Source organism: Trachemys scripta, chromosome 7 (genome assembly GCF_013100865.1).
Source record: "Trachemys scripta elegans isolate TJP31775 chromosome 7, CAS_Tse_1.0, whole genome shotgun sequence".
Classification (NCBI taxonomy): Eukaryota; Metazoa; Chordata; order Testudines; family Emydidae; genus Trachemys; species Trachemys scripta.
The window spans coordinates 104,082,060-104,100,326 of record NC_048304.1 but is presented as its reverse complement, the minus strand read 5'-3'; the positions used below and the strand labels follow the sequence as shown (position 1 = coordinate 104,100,326).

The following is an 18,267-nucleotide window of genomic DNA, read 5'->3' as shown; positions in this document are numbered from 1 at the left end:
ATGACTGGGTAATTTAGTTTCTTTTGAGGGGATGATATGTTATTTTTTACTTCTGAGCATTTCATTGACCACTCAGCTGAGTGAATTCATGTTCCTGCCTTCTTCATGAAACAAGAGCCCTTATTAAAATAATTCAAACAAATGCCCTCTTTACATTGAGCCAATATTCCATGGTCTCCATCCATCTTAGTTAGTTTGGTGTTGTATCGGGTAAAAATAAATCAGGTTGAGAACAATTATTCAGTTTATTTAAAACAGTCACAATACAAATGCCTTGGGACAACATGCCACATCCCTAGATTATATAGACAGAGAGATAAAATATATCCAGGCAGAGGACATGACAAAATTCTTCCTTACTTGATGAGACTTATGCATGAATGAAATCCCCATGCAGCATGTAAATAATGGGTCCTTGTCAGATAGCAGAAGTATGAACATCATAGTGTATGATGACTGTAAAATGAGAACCAGTTCCATGTTTACTAGTGTGCACTTTCCTCTTAAGGAAACAAATCTTTCTATACCTTTGATGCCCTTGGCATTTTGAATAAAACATGTGGGGATTTTATTCTCCAGAGAAGATCAGTTGTAAACATTCAAGCTACTTATCAATTTTTTTTATATAAAAGGAACATCACTCTTGCTTATCTATCACTAACTCTTAAGTGAATTCAGTGAAAATAATTATTATATTAACAGCTTTTTTGTCTTCTTGTAATTGAAAACTTTTTTTGTAATCCTGATAGGTGTTTTGCCTGAAAAGCTTTGTAAAACTATTTGCCTGATTTAGATCCCATCACAAGGTTTACCCTTTTCTAAAAGAATTTTACAGTAGATTATTAAGCCTAATATGAACAGTGACTGTGTTCTGCCGTCAGTGAACAAAGGACAGCTCTGTTGCAGTGTGAGAGAGAGCTGCACAGATGGAATTAGCAGAGGACTATTGTTTCTTTGCCCCCCGCCCGCCCCCCAAAAAGCGCCGATATCATTAGTATCTTGTTCTATTTTTGATCCTTGGGGAAAACACTGGATACAGACATTCAAATACAACTTCTCCCACTTACATTAGCTTGCTCTGAATTAATGTGATTTCTTCTTGATTTTAAAATTGAATTTAGTGCTCGTGAAATGTACCAAATTGCGCAGCCTTAGAGATTAAAGTCAAGTCAATTCACAGAACAAGTAACAATTGGATTTAATGATGCAAATTGCCCTGCCAAAATGTTTTAACCTAATTCACTTAACTTTATGAAGGATGTCAGAGTTCGGGATGTCATCACCCCATTCAGTCTTTAGCCTTTTTGCTAATAAGGGTGCAAATTACTCTGATAATTTTAGTGGTGTGGACACCTACCCAGTAGAAACTGTATTGCTTGTGCATAAACCAAGTAATTATCAAAGGATAATAAGTGGTGGTGTATAGAAACAGATAAACCTCTGACCTGTAGAGGTGAAAGTCTCCAAATCCCATAACTTGTGATACCAGCTCACTGAGTCACATCACGTTAAATACAGATCATGAAAAGAGCACTGTTCAAATAATTACACCCCCAAATTTAATCATTAAAGTTATGTAGCGTATTGTACAGTAACTGAAAGTGTGCATCTCAATTAAAAAATCCAACATCTAAACCAAGAAATTATAACATAAGAATATGCATGTTTTCAACAGATGGAATGAAATTCACCCCTATGCAGTAGGCCAGTACATGTCCTAAACTCGATTTTAGTCTTACATAAACCCTCAAAATGGCACTTAAGTGGTGCCTATGACTTCTGCTAGCCCCTGTATATGACAGACTGCACCTACGCAAATTTCTTACGTGTAAGAGGATTTATTTAAAATTCCATGTTTAAATAAGTCAAACCTGCAACAATTTGTTTAATAAAACACTAGTATAGAATAAATACCACATTTTTATACTAAACTAATAATTTTAAATGTGGGAAAAGTGGTTTATTCTGTTGTAAATATACACTCATGACACCATATTTTGACTTAAACTAGAGCCCGGCATGACACCATCTTTTTAATCCTGCTCCCATCCTGTCCCCCAATACCCACTCCCTCATTGTTATCCCACACCCACCTGCAAAAACCTTAGATCCCACAAATCCTGCAAGAGAAACAGATTCCCCCTGATTACTAAAAAAAAAAAAAAAGGCTGTTATAGATAAAATGTTATATACACAAAATATAATAAATATTTATATACAGTAACTCCCCACTTAACGTCCTCTCGCTTAACATTGTTTCGATCTTACGTCCCAGCTCAATTACAGAACATGCTCCATTTAAAGCTGTGCAATGCTTCACTATAATGTCGTTTGGCTGCCTGCTTTGTCCACAACTGGCAGCCCCCGTATCATCTCCCCTGCACGCCCCCCCTCACCCCCCCCCACAGCACGTCCCACCCACCGGCAGACCCCACGGATCAGCGCCTTCCCCCTCCTCCCCCTGCCTCCTGCCGCGACAATCAGCTGGCTTGTGGCATTCAGGAGGGAGGGGGGAGGAGCGAGGTCTCGGTGCGCAGGCTCCCCCTCTCTCCCCTGCCTCCTGAACGCTGCAAACGAGCTGACTACCGCGGGCAGGAAGCAGGGGAGGGAGGGGGAGCCTGTGCGTCGAGTCCTCACTCCTCCCCCCTCCCTCCTGAACGCCACAAGCCAGCTGATTGCCTCGGGCAGGAGGGAGGGAGCGAGGATGCAGCATGTGGAGTAAAGGGGGAGGGGGGGGGGAAAAGGTGGGTTAAGGGTGGAGGCTTGGGTGAAGGGGTGGCGTGGGCTGGCCGAGAGTCGAGCCCCCCACCCCTGGTGATTGCAGAGTAGGGGAAGCTGCCGCTGCGCAACGTGCTTCTCCAAGCCTACAGCACCTTCAGCCTCCTTGCCTGCCTCATTGTCTCCAGTGCCAGTGGGCTGTGCCTGTGTGGGGTAAGGCAGGGGCACCTCCCAACTATAGTACTGTACTGTACTGCATGGTAAAAAAAAATTTCCCTGGAACCTAACCCCCCATTTACATTCATTCTTATGGGGAAATTGGATTCGTTTAACATCATTTCACTTAAAGTCACATTTTTCTGGAACATAACTACGTTAAGTGAGGAGTTACTGTATATACACACATAAAAACTGGAATTCAGACACAATTTTTACTACTAAAAGAATAAAACAAATCTTGCTTAAATCATGTAAAAAATACTTTAACTCCTGTTATAATAGACACCAGATCTTTTTCTGTCCTCGCTTAACTTTAAATATTAAAACCTTTATTTTAAACAAAAATTAGTGTTTTCCTGCAAATTACCACAATCTGTTAGGGGTTTTTTTTTGCCCATCCAATCCCACCTGCAACAAAGTATATTTTATCCACTCCCGCTCTTATAGCAGCAGGTCCTGCAGGACCTGTGGGATCCCAGTCCTGCTGCAGGTCATTAACTTAGACGACATGTCTGTGTAGAGGAATAAGGAGGAGTAAGCATCTTAGATCAGGTGCACTGGTCATATGTATTTTAGGACTGGATGCGGAGGGTTTGGATTGGGAGGAGTCTTGGCTCCAGGTATCAGTGCACCAGACCATACATACCCACCATCACGGGGTGGGTTGTAATTTGCTGCTTGTGTGGGCTAGCCATCCCCAAAGCAAAGAGGAAGAAGGGTGGGAATGATGCCTCAGCCCCTTCTGGGGCTACTCTAGGGATGGCCCAGTTTCCACTTCATCTCTATGTATGGACTGTGCATAATGGTATAAATTAGCCCTTAGCATGTTGAAAGTAACGGTGATTCTATCAGCAGCAAACCAGATCCCAAGTTTTTCATTACTCATGAATTTTATTTTGTAAATTGCTTTAAATGTTGCTGGATTTCTGACTTTATTATGAAATAGAAACAGTCACTGAGTCAAAGACTTGCTGCAGTGAACTGCAACGTATATTATTGTAGATGAAAAGTAAGTAATATAGGCCTTGCTGGAGGCCTAGGCTTAACTAGCAGTGTGAACCAACGGCTGTGAACCAGAGTAGGCCTGGCCTTGGCAGAACAGTAACACACTGGGTGTCAGCTAACCAGGTAAGCACATTCCTGACCAGAGAGGATGGTGCAAAAACACACAGCTCTCTCAAGTAACTACATAAATGCATTCCTAAGAGATGGTACAAGAACACACCAACCCCTCACAAAGATAAGGGGGCATGACAGGATAATGGATAAGGATGTTTTGTTTAAACTAGCAGGTATGAGGATTAGGGTGGTAACTAACAACATCTGGAGCAAAATACCTAACTTGTTGGTATCAATGTCCTAAAATATAAAGGAGAAGTTATAGGAGGGGCATCTTTGTCCTGGTCTAGGGCAGTGGTTCTCAACCAGGAGTCCAGGGCCCCATGGCAGGCCACGAGCAGATTTCAAGGGGACCATGAAGCTGGGCCAGTGTTGGACTTGCTGTGGCCCAGGGCCAAAGGCCCATCACATGGGACTGAAGCCTGGGGCTCTGAGTCCCACCACCCGGGGCTGAAGCCGAAGCCTGAGCATTGTAGCTTCCCTGGGACCCCGATGGTGTGGGCCCCAGGCAATTGCCCTGCTTCCTACCCCCTAACACTGACCCTGGCTTTTATAAGCAGAAAACCAGTTATTGTGGCACAGGTGGGCTGTGGAATTTTTATAGTATGTTGGTGGGGGCCTCAGAAAGAGAAAGGTTGAGAACCCCTGCTATAAGGCACAAGTACCATGCTTTGTCAACAATAAACCTGGACAAACACCTTTACCGCCAAACCAAGCCTGTGGTCTGTCTTTATAAATAATATTGAGGTCTGTTGAATCAGCATGCGGAGCTCTCTGCTCATGCAGCTAACACCAGAGATCCAAGAAAAGCAGCTCTAGCAGCCTTAACAACACTCCTCAGCACTAAGAAATTCCAGCAAGCAAGGGTCAAAAAAGCTGGATTCCCCTTCCCCTCCACTTTATATATGTTGTTCAGTCTTTGCAATAAATGTGCACTGCCTTCTCCAGTCAGTCTGAGTGGGGGAAGAGGGTCATGTATTTTGCCTACCTCAAAAGAGCAAGGAATAGTTATTAAAGTTAACAACTGGTGATAGTTCTATAATTAAAACTTAGAAAATTAATAGCTCTCACGACAGAAGAGGAACGCAGAACAAAATCAGAGATGTAAAGAAAGAGTTGCCATTGTGGGGCAGGTGCATAGGGCATACGTCTGCATACTTAGCTGCCACTTTCAGAATGGTTTGAGCATGTTAATCTGCGGGCCAGTGAACAAATGCATGATAAAACAGGATAGGAAGTAATCAGCAATATTGTGGAGGAGGATGAGGGACTGTACATTAATCCTAATCTATATTTGGTGTAAATCAGGACCTGCCTAAAGACTGCACTTTTCTCCTTTTAGAAATATTTTTAGTAGGTTCATGTGTGGGATCACTTGACTTTTGGTGGTGAAAAAAGATTCCTTAAATGATAAACAAATGCCTCAGAATATTCTGTGGTAATAAAATAGGACATTGCAAACTGAGCTGAGTTTCAGGTTCATAAACAAAAAAAAAACAGCTCATGACAGTTTTGTCTGATTTCAAGTTCTGTTACAAATGCTATGCACAGCTATAGTATAGATCTGCATTTAGCTTGTACCCTATGTGATTTGTAGTCTCATGTGTCTCTAACATTGCAACACAAAGATGTTTTGGCTCAGAAATAATCTTTATAAGATGAAGTTATCACTGAACAAAGTAAGCCCTATCATGTTCAGCTCCATTCAGAACAGGCCCAGAAAAGTCAATGGGTGTCACTTTTTAAGTAAAACACTCTATTGATCCAATGACATTCACTAAACATTAAAAGGCAAAAGTGGCCAGGAAAAAAAGTGTTCATTTTTTTAGGATCCAAAGGAAAAGTTACAACAGTTAAAAAAAAAAACAGAAAACAAATTCACTAAGCACAGGCTACACAAACATAAAAGGTGGATAATACATTATATCTTATGTAAATTACAAACACAATGTAGTAAAAACAAAAGAGATTAAATAAAAAAGAGATTACCTTAGTCTCAAGTCTGCAATGACCCCCTTGTGCCATTCTGTATGTTCCAGGGACTGTAAAGCTGGTTTTAATAGCCAAATGAGGATTGTCCTGATGTGGGGGAACCACAGGTGTCCATTGAGCCGGGTGTACTGGCTCTGTACCAACTCTACCTCCTAATCTCCAGCATATTATTGCCTTAATTATTATTTATATTGTGTTTGCCCCTAGAAGGCAGGACATCATTGTGCTAGGTGCTGTACACACATAATGAAAAGATGGTCCCTGCCTCAAAGAAGTTACAGTCTATGGCTGGAATGCAGCTACAGTCCAACTATCCCCCAGCTGCCAGAATGACCTGTTAGGGTTGTTGCCAGGCAGATGCAATTTAGAACCACTGTAAACTGCTTTAAAATGTGGAGGGAGCCCAGCTGGTCCCCAGCCAATCCCAGAATTGAGTGAATGGAAAGGTAAGAGGACATAAAACTACCTTTACTCCTCCTCTTCCTCGGGTCCTGCACCAAGCACAGATGGATGGAATCTAAGAATTGGTCCCAGAGTGTTGTAAGTGGTGATGAAGAAAAGGGGATGCGATACCAAGAAGGGCTTAAAAAAAAAAAAATCTACCCCTGCATCTGAACAGGGAGAATGCTCTGTTCTGTATTACTGAAAAATGAATGGCTGGTGTAATCTATATTAAATATAAAGGAGCCGTTTGACTATAAATCAGGTGAACTTTTAGTTGGCGTATTGAACTAGAAAGGGCTGCCAGGTCTGGTTAGACACATTTAGCTTACTAGATCTTGCAAGAGCAATTTTATTAAAAATTAATTTTGTATTTCTTGTAGTAACATTAATCATGACAACTTTATTTAGTATAAAGCTGGACGTGAATATTAAATCCATTTTAGTTTCATTGTAATTTAACGATGAAATAAAGCACCAACATTTAAAACTTTTTTGTGTTTATGATTGTGCATTAATATAAAATTATACATGGCATATTTAAATAAAGAGAAAATGAAACATACAGCCATTACAGCATGCACCCTGATTTGACATCTCCAATATATATTTTACCATCATAAGACACCATTTAAAGTTATGATTTAACCATTGTCATCCAAGACCCAGTTTATGCTTTTTTTGTGTCCAGTTTACACTAAGAAGGTTTGATACAAATGCTTCTACAAAAAGCTTTTATACTCTTCATTGACAAGACTCAAATTCTCTGTCATGTTTACTATAAGACACATAGTTGGCCTAAGTGTGCATTATGGAGCAACTGCATTTGTACACATGGGATTACTCAGACACAAATAAAGGGAGAATTGGTTCACTGCTATTAGGAATGTATATATGAAATATGCTGCTGACATCTTGTTTAAATAGTTTTTAAAACATTTGGATATCCACTTAATCCTTAAAAGAAAATAAGATGCAAAGAGGAGCAAGAATAACAAATGACAGAAGGAAATAATGTGGAGAGGGATAAGTTATTGTATTTTAGGCTACCTTACTTTAAGTTACTCAATTGATAGAAGAAAAGCAGGAGTTAGACAAGATAATATAAATGTGATGCTTGAACCCATTAATCAGATTAAATAACATGAGGAGCACCAAAGACCCTGTAGGCTGAAAGAATAAAACATCACAAATGTAGCGGGAAATTGGACTACAACAGTGGGTAGTTATGGGGGGGGGGAAATCAATGATTAAAGAACATACTGTAGAAATCAATGCTGATTACGTAAGGCACTGGCAGTGGTAGCTTTAGAGATACAAGAGAGCAATGACCCTAGGGGTAAACATGCATCACCCTTTCAGGACATATGGTACTTGTTAAAAATTCAAGCCACATTTCCCAATTGATAGGCAGAGAATAATCCCACTTTCTGTTCAGGTTTGTGATGCCATGAGCATCACACCCCACTTTGGAGACACGCAGATTCAAAGTGTGCTATCCATGCTTACATTACTATTTTGTATGATGTAACAGGTTAGATCTCAACCCTTTAGTTGATTGATGATGAGATTACTGCTGAGCGTGCACAGGAGCCCACTGAGTTCAGGGCGGCTCCCCGCAGGACCTGCAGTCTGCTCAACACACTATCAGTTACAGGGTTGGGACGTTAGTATGCCATACTCTAGGAAACACATTTAGCAGCTGAGCTAAGTCCTGCACCATAACTAACTTAAACAAGGATCAGAAAAGGATTTTTCTATTTGAACACAGTAATAAAAGTAGCCTCTGTAGAGATGGATCCAAGTCACACATTTGGCTTCTAGATCCCAAATGCCCAAAATTTGGGGGGCATTTGGAACCATTATTGTAGTTCAGGCCCATCTCCAATTGTCTGTGGAGTCGCAGTCTTGCAAACAACCTCTTTTTAAAAATTTAATTTCATTCACTGCTGGGTTGCATTATACTATTATTAGCTCACAGCCAAAGATGTGCTTATGTCATAATATATTTTACAATGTAATTCATATACTGCACGTAGGTTTTTTTAAACCTCTAAAAACATTTGAAGTTGGATTTTGTGGGTAGATGGGTAACTGGTTGAGGAAATAAGAACAGATTAGACTTCACCCAACTCTTCTCTAAGACAGAAACCAATTCATATGTTTTATTAAGTTAATATTTTTGGTTTTAATGTTCAGCTCTTGCACCTGTTTCTGCTTTTTTTTCTTCTCCTACCTCTGAGTTAGCCAAAACTCTAAAGTGTTGGGAATGGGTTGAAATGATGATTAAGATCGAATTATAAACACATTTTTAAAAACAGTGACACTCATTGCCACAGGATATCATCTTGGAGCTAAGAGCTTTGTGGTGTTTTTTTTTTAAATGATTAGATGTTTATAAGGATAACAAGAGCATTAGATAGGAAAAAAGATTTTAGAAAAGATATAAATCCTCAGGCCACTAAGCACTAATTGAGGGAGGAAATCAGGAAAAACTTTCCTTGTGGGCAAGATACTCCATAGTTGTGTACTCCAGGGATTCTAGAAGCATCTGGTACACACACTATCAGAAAGGGTGCTGGCCTAGGTGCTCCACTGGTATGGAATGACAATTCATATGTATCTATACTAACTGTGGAAATGTATTCCCTTGGATCACTGTATCATTTAAAGTAAATCTCACTTGAATGAGAAATAAAATAATGGAAGGAATAAATTAAAGGATATTCAAATTAATATAATTCCCTCCCTACTTACTTAGTCCTCAGTTCAGCAAGATATTTAAGCACATGCTTAACTTTAAGCATGAGAGAAGTCCCATTGAAATCAGTTGGTATTACTTGCATGCAGGGCCAGCTCTGGGTTTTTTGCAGTCCCCTGAAAAGAGCCACCCCCAAAAGGCCAGAATGCCGCCCCTTGAGAAGTGCTGCCCCAAGCACATGCTTGGAATGCTGGTGCCTAGAGCCGGCCCTGCTTGCATGCTTAAAGTTTAGCACATGCAGAAACAGGTAGAGCTCTGCAAATCTGCGGATATCGGCAAATATGGAAGCAGATATCTGCAGATCGTGTTTGCGGATCATGAATCAGATGCAGATAAAAATTTTGAATCCACGCAGGGATCAAGAAAGAACTAAAGCAGCAGAATACAGCATTTCAGCATCTACTTAGGAATCATAATGTCATACTCACTGTCTTCATTCTCATTCATGCACTAGGCCCCTACATGCAAAATTATAAGACTAGGGATACTGTCTGAACATCATTAAGTACTTTATAATAGCAGAGACAGATTAGGTAAAATATGTTGGGTAACCATTTTTAGCTGTAAAGGAATAAAGAGATAGAATAAAACTATTAATCGATTAAACAGCATAAGGGCTATAAAATTCCTTTGGGATAAAAGTCAAAAATATGTAATATAGATTCACAGGAACATATACTTCACTGAAGCAGGTAGAGAGTTAGGTATTAGGATCAATGAGCAATTAAAAGGAAGAGCAGTGTTTAGAAGCATTTAAAATGACCATATCATATTATCACTAACAAGACATAAATTTTGATAAATGGAACCACGGGAAACTGTGGGACTATGTTCTCATTAGAGAGACAAGGTGGATGAGGTAATATCTCTTACTGGACCAACTTCTGTTGGTGAGAGAGAAAGCTTGTCTCTCTCTTGTCTCTAATGTCCATAGCTACAACACCACTGCATATGTTCCCATTAGATATTCAGGTTTAACATCCTGCTTAAGGACAATGAGGATGCCGGGAAGCCTGGATATTAAGCCATTAGTTTGGACCATTAAACTAAAGGCTCAGAAAATAGGTCTTTTTTCTCAATATAAGCAAGCGTAATAGCAAGTGTTATTTTTAAATTACAATGTACTGGCCCTGTATGCCTAATGTACTGAGTTCCAAAATGAACAGATGCTACACATAGGACCAAATCCTGCTATTGGTCAGCATCGGGCCCAAGAATGACAGTTTTTCAATAGCATTCAGTATGTACTGATAATCATCTGATATATAAGAAAATGATTAAGCAAGTTGTGATGCTACAATAGGCACAATTCTGCATTCCTGACAGAGGTAAGACTCCCATTTTCTATAGACTCAAATTAAAACTGTCAAAACCACTAAAGTGAATTAGGCGCCGAAGTCCCATTGAATTTCATTTCAGTCCCTTAGACATTTGTATCTCCACACCCTAAATAATATCACCTGGAGTTCATTATGTGGCTTGAAATGCTCAGTATTGTAAGCCAGGCATAGATGCTGTCTAATGGCTTTGCATTTTTAATGATCTATCAGATTCTTATTTCTGAATGATGCTGTTGTACTACAAACAACTACTACTCGATATAGCACACAAAACTTACAACTAGTGCACACCTATCAACTTAAAATCCTTCACTACAGATCCCTTTTATCATGCTAAAAGAAAAAGGTGCATCTTGAAGATAATTAGAGTTGTTAAATATTAAGTGCTGGATTGAGTGGTCAAACAAACAAAACAATAAGAACACAGCAGAGCAACATACAGAACAAGAGTTTGTAGAGGAATATTGGCAATTTGTGAAAAATTGTACATTGTTTTCTAAAATCTAGATTATAGCTGATACCTTGATTAGCTCTATATCAAATTATTAAGAATATAGGGGGATATTTTAAAAGGCACAAGGGGGAGTTAATTGCCTATTATGCCTTTTATTCTTTACACAAACGTAATATTAAGGAACCACATTGGCATGCTGGGGTTCAAATAACTACGTTGATTGAATATAAACAACACTGCTGCTCTGGTTGGATTCTAGCAGTGAGCTAAACACAGAACACAGTGAGCACAGATAGCAGACTCAACTATTTAAAGGGATACTACCCTGTTCCTATACAGTATATTCAACTCTCCCTTTAGGGTATGTCTACACTACAGCTGCCTGAGTTAGTGTGCTAAAAACAGGAGTGCTGCTGTGGTGGTATGGATAGCGGTTTGTGCTAGATGATGGAGTACAACCTTGCCTGACTAGGTACATACTTAGGTGGCTAGCCTGCGCTGCAGTGGCCACACTGCTATTTTGCTATTTTTAGTGCTCAAACTTAGTTAGCACTGTCTGTCTACCCATTCTAGGAATCATCATCATCACAGCTGCAGTGTCAACATACCCTGAATTAATGTAAAGGACAAAAAAGTTACCAATGCATTACTCTCAAAATTACTATCGCTAACCATACAACATGCTACAAATTAAACCTGAGAAGTGCTTTACTACCCTATACGCTACACAACAGCACCTGACTCCCACTGGCATACAATTAGGCACCTAACTTCCATTGTCATCACTCTCCTTAGAGCCTTTGAAAATCTCCCCCATTTCAAAAATCAAATATTTGAAATACTGTACAGTAGTACGGCTCCAGTCCTGCAACTGGATCCACACAGACAGATCGGTGCACGTGCAGGGAGCCCTATTGACTTCAATGCAGGCAGAATTGGAGCTTATATTTGTACTAGGAAAAATAAAAGGGAAGGGTAAGCATGTGCTGGTCATTATCATTGGTATGTTTCAAATGCCTAACTGTTTTCTACTGTCCTGGATCCCAAGTGGCTTGTTATTATAGATATTATTGTGCACAGATTTCATTTTGATACAAAATTCATTCTTTATCTACAGCACAGCTATATGACCCCACCACCAAAATAGTGCTAGCTAATGGGAACCATCTAGCAGAGCTCATATATATACGGGGCAGAAGAGAGGCCTATGATAGCAGCAGTGAGCACTTCACTCCCAGAGAAACGCTGCACATGTGTAAACAGCCCTGGGAGAATAATGTTCACAAGAAGATCTGTGATATAAATCATTTTCACTTTCGAAATGTATTTTCCATGCTCTGGAAGGAATCATAAAAGCTCATTATGAAAAATTCACACACTTAATTACATGCATTTCCAAATTAAGCTACACACTGTCAGGGAAAATATACAACACCACACATACTAATATTACAGCTTTTCAGTATTGTTGTAAAGAATCCACAATCAAAATGATCAAGCAGCAATGGGATAACTACTTGCTATCTCTTTTTAAGAAGTGAAATGCAACAAACTAAAAACAAAAAACAAAATCAAGAAGTGATCTGACTTATAAAACAGAAGCCCTTAAATACGTATGTGTTTAGTATTGACAGTTTTGTCCCATTTACTTGAAGCTGCATTAGAAAGGTGGGATGTACATATAACTGCAATCAGTATTTCTACTTAACTATAACATGCTTATGTTTTAATTGGAAAGACTATGATTATACATCTAATTTTCTTCTATAGAATGAGCAAAGTAATTACCTCTGCCTACATCACTTCCGTCATACCCTCTGAGAACGATCTCTGCATGCGACCTTCAAATGCCAAAAATGGCCTTTAGCCACAATCCACTTATTCCACTTTTCTTAAGATTTTTAGAGCAGTCTCATTTCTGCATAGTGTCTCTTAAAAGTATATCTTACAGAAAATGGACCTACTGTCTCCCTTGTCCTGGAAAAAAAATGAAAGTAATTTATTTTCCTTCAGAAGAAGAGAAGCTCAGGTTATCTAAATAAACTCAAAAAGGAAATACGGTTAATCAGATTAATGCACAAAAGCCAGTCATGCAGCCAAAATGTTCATGAGTTGTTTAATAATTAACTGGATTTTTAAAAGCTGGCTGATGTTTTTAGATCAAGAGCTTGTGCTTATTATGAGGAGTACAGTTTAGTCAGTTAGTTTATTTAGAAGTGTTTTACCAGATGGAAAGCAAACTAGGATACAATCTTGCACTATTTCATCTTTTTATTCTTCTCTCAAAACTAAGTATTCAAATACTTCATGGTCTATAATCCTTCACAATTAAATACAGAAATAAAGACTCTGTGCCTGATTCTCCATTGCCTGGTACTTTGTGTAGTCATTTCCACCGGGACAAAGGGAGGGTAAAATGGCTGTAAAATCATTCTGGTTCGGTGACGTCTTATGTTGTACTCACATTGCACTGGTGTAAACAATGATGGCACAAGAGAAGCAGCAGGATCAATAGGTTAAGTTTTCAAACCATATGGACATCTTACTGATTATCAGAACAATACTAATACTTCACCCCACCTACCTCCTTACTCCATCACCACAAGCCTCCTCCCCCCACAAAAAAACAAAGAAGCCTCAAATATTACTCTCTCTCTCTCTCTCACACACACACACGGACAATGTGGTAGTTTACTATAACTGAAATGAGCTTCTTTAGCTCAAGGGTCAACTCCCACATGTTCTCTACTGAGATTACCATTGACATTAAGGCAAGTAGCATTTGGACTATGTACCTGTTTAAAAGTTTCAGTGTTACTGGTTAATCTGAAATTCTGATTATAGAATATCTAATTTCCTTTCAATTCCCCATTTTAACTAGGATTTATTTCCTTGAAATCTTTTTAAACTTCTGTGAACGTCAAGTGCTTCAAGAGAAGTGCAGTACTCAACCCAACCTCCTGACTTGATTCCAGTGTTCTGAGAGTGAAATTCACCCCTATGCAGAAGGCCAGCAAGAGGACTGTGTACCATTTAAAGTAAGGCTTAAGTGGGATGTAAGAGTTTAAGTAGGATTTATGAAGACTTGCAACTAAAACTGGTCAAAAAAAAAAATCTTTCTAAACTATTTTTGCGTGGAAAATTGAGTTTCCAACTAAATGAATTTTTCATGAAGAAGTATCTGCTTTTTTGTCAAAAAAACAAACAAACACTCTGATGCCTTCAACCAAAATATTTTGGCTGAAAAACTAAATATTTTGATTTGGAAATGCTTCCATGGTGCCTCATGGGAGTTGTGGTTTAGTTGCCTCATGTCCTCTATGAGCTGAAGTCCCTGGCTAGATCACCCTCTCCTTCAAATCTCTTCTTAAAATTTTATTCTTCCACAAAGACTACCAATGCTAATCCTTCACTTCAAGATGATTCACTCATTTATATATTTATGCAAATATGTATAAAAATTAATAGAGTAACTAGAGGAAAAAATCTGTAATGCAACTTTATTTGTCCATGGGAAAATGTGCCTCTTAAACACATATTTTTTTTCTCTCACCTTTCTGTGTCTGTTTGCCTTTTGTTGTGTTTTCAGTTTAACTTTAGCTGTTGGGTCAGGGATGTGGGTCTTGATTATTCCATAGCCTGTATCTCTCCCTGTGGGATACTTCAGTAACTGAGAACAGCTGAGGACCTGAATTAATAGTCCCTTGATTTAATTATGAGGGACTGGAGGCAGGTGGTTTTCAGTGAAAAGTCTTGGAATGTAGAATTAATTTCTCTCATTAGCTACCAGACCCTGAACTAACTCACTTTTAGGTCATACTCCAAGACCCGTATATTGTCCCAGGCTTTTGCAGGCTGAGCAACAAGTAGATAACCAGGAGAAAGAGAGTGAGGTTTTCAGTAGGAGAAGAGTTCAAGCCAAGACTGGGTGTTTCTGAAAATCCATCCTTACGTTTTAAATTATGGAGACCAAACAGGGTGTTGGTTTCTGGGAAACTAGATCCTTTTTGTTATCTGCATTTTTATAAAGATTTTACATGTTTTCTGAGCATTGGATAAGGACATTTTCAGAAGCTGAGACAAATGAACAAGCATTTGCCAGGTTAGCAGCATGCACACCTGTGGTGCTATTTAAAATATTAAAAATAAATGATGAGAAAAATAACATTCCATGCTCTGATGGCATTGGCCTCATGCTAACAGTAGGCAGATTCATTATAATCGAGTTTCACCCACTCATGCCAGTAGCAAAGTTGGCCCAAATCTTTACCCAGAGCTTTATCCATCTTCCCAATTATATTTTTAATATATGAAAACAAAAATACACTTTGAATTAAGAACCACACAAATGAAAATAAGAACCATGTTGGGGGTGACTATGAACATTTTAAAAACTGAACAGCTAGAAGAAGGTCTTATTTTTTTAAATTAAGAATGGTCTTGATGGAATAATTCATTCATAAAACACCTTAAAGGAAGCAAAGAAATTAAAAAAAAGGTTTTGCTAACAGTTGAATGAGATTTCAAAACCTTAATTCAGAGTGAATTGTACTTATGATCAGTGTGACTCATTAAACCTTTGACAGAGGTTTCCATCTACTGTAAAAAATATTGTTAGAGATGAAAAAAGAGATTGTCAAATGGTCATATATGAAGAAACTATTCAAAAAGTATCTGAGCGCTGAGTCTTATCCTTAGAAGTGCAATTGATGTGGGACATCAGAATGCTGACATCTGCAAAAAATGAATGGATTCACAGCCACTCTGATATATTTAGGATGGCAGCTGTATGTAAGGAAAGCCGCATGGTCTTGTGGATAGGGCACTGAACAGAGTCAGGAGACCTGCAGTGAAATACTGGCCCCATTCAAGTCAATGGCAACGCTTCCACTGACTTCAGTGGAGCCAGGATTTCACCCCTAGTTTCTATTCCTGGCTTTCCAACTGACCTGCCATCGCTTCATCTGCTGCCCTTGATCTTGGAGTAATCACTTCACTTCTCCATGTCTTAGATTTCCATCTGTAAAATGAGTCTAATGATACTTTATAAAGTGCTCTGAAATGTATGGATGAAAGTTATTATAGAAGGGTATCATAGCTAATAGAGGTCCTTATGGGAGTTCTAATTTCTAAAAGGAAATACCTCCAAATTTCAACACTGTCATACAGAATAAGGAGTTGCATTATTCCAGTCATAGCAGCCTAGCTTATGTCAGGTCCTTTTTAAACAGGCTTGGCAGAATTCAATTTTTTTTTTTTTATAGTTTTGACAAATGAAAAAATTTCCTAAAAATAAACATCAATATTGATTTCAGTTTTCACAGTCCTGGGAAAGAAGGGGGGTCTTTGAGACAATTATTTAATGATAGCGGATACTGAGATTCAGGAAGTTAAAACCTTAACCATTAAAACACGAATACTCAACATCCCATGTCCAAATATACAAAATATCCTTAAATCAAACCTTAAAGTTCTCAAGCAGCATTTTTTGTATTTTAGCTATCTGTACATTTCTATTATCATCAGTGGAAATATTTTTTCATTGGTTTGTGTGTGGGTATGGTGAAATCGATGTTTACCAACAATAAAAATTTAATCCTTCCAAGCCTCTTTTTAAAACTTTTGTCATTTTTCCATTATGGAACCATCTAAAATTTTTATGAATCTCAACAACTGTGTTTAATCAAGATAGTAGACTTGATTTAACAAAGTAACATTATATTTCTATATAGGAAAAATGACCAATACTTTACAAAGGGAAAAGAAATAAAGCTTGGGAGAAGAAAGATTATTTTATTACTCTAAAGAGGAAGTGATTTGTAGGATTTGATAGAGATGGCCCAAACTGAAACCAGGCCCCAACTCGATCATACTTTGGAGGAATTTGAATCTAAATCTGGTCAGACTTTTGCAGCTCACCTACATATCTATTTGAGGAAACATTTTCTTGCAGATCAATAAGAGGAGGCAGAAGAATGTCAATACTTGTAGAAACAATGACCATTTGCAAAATTATGAACTGAATCTGGATTTTGATCACTTCAAAGTTCAGGATTTTCAGCTCACCTGATAATGCTGTTTTCAGTCAATGACAAGTATCCCAGTTTGAATCTTGGCTCCAGTCAGCTAATGGGGGACTCCATCAATTGATTAACTAGTCTCTAGCGTTGGAGACCATTTGACTCAATCTTAGCCTCACTGGAGCTGGCAAAGTTAAACTATCACCTCATAAAGCTACCTTCTGAAAGTCTTCCCAAAACTTGGATGGAGGCTGAAAACCAGGCTGAAACACTGTGCTATTAAGTCATTCCAGGACTTCTGGGGTGATAGGACAAAGTCTGCCAATCCATGACAATGTGTGATCTCCGTGTGACTGTGACTTTTGCATCTGTTGTGGGCTGAAATGTTTGATACTGACTATTTGTTGAAAGAGGAAAGGAAATAAATTGCTGTCAAAACAAGTGTGGAATGTGTTTTTCTGAAATGCACAGAGTGAAGTGTGATTTGAAAGCGTCAGGGATGATTTGAAATGATAGAGTGTGTGTTCTTTCAAGAGAGTATGCCATGGGGACAGAGAGGAAAATGATGAACCTGCTGCTTCAGGAATTTTCTTGCATACCACTCTGCATTTACAAAAGAATCCATGTGGAGGGAGGCAAAGGCAAGTGGAATTTTTGTCCTGGCGGTACTTTTTCTTTTTGTTTAAACAAGGAGAGAAAGGTGCAATGTGTATCCTGCAGAAATTATATAAGTATTTTTCATAATGAAAAAGATGCCTTCAAAAGCTCATAATTGAATCTCACACATAATTGCATGCTCACTGAACCTCATACTTATGTACTGTTGGCACACATCTGCGTAAGAATTAAATTTCTTACTCACATGTGGGAGATCCACAGCAACAATGTACCCAACTTACATACATACAAATGTAAAAACCTCTGTGAAACTGCAAACAAAACCAGTGCCAAATGATCTATAGCATTACTCAGGTGCCTCACCTTCTCTCAAGGGTGCCATGGCAGCTTCTCATGCCAGCTGCGAAATCCATTGCAGCTGTCCTGTTTTAATTTCATTTACAGAACATAGTTTATATTTTCAACTATTCCTCATATGCACAATGTGTGAAAAGCTATGGACTATACAATAAATGATGGGAATGGCAGCTATTTGAACTGTGATTTTTAAAGTACTATAATGTGAGTTTTGGAAACATTGGAATA

At 38.6% G+C, this 18,267-nt stretch overlaps 1 protein-coding gene across 1 annotated transcript in view; it reads right to left on the bottom strand.

The window, feature by feature from the left end:
• Positions 1-13,073, bottom strand: part of C7H10orf90 (chromosome 7 C10orf90 homolog) — a 182,281-nt gene extending 169,208 nt beyond the window's left edge. The window contains exon 1 of the mRNA XM_034776242.1: positions 12,833-13,073. The gene's annotated coding sequence lies outside the window, so the exon portion shown is untranslated. The remainder of the gene's footprint in view (positions 1-12,832) is intronic.
• Positions 13,074-18,267: the final 5,194 nt, after the last annotated feature.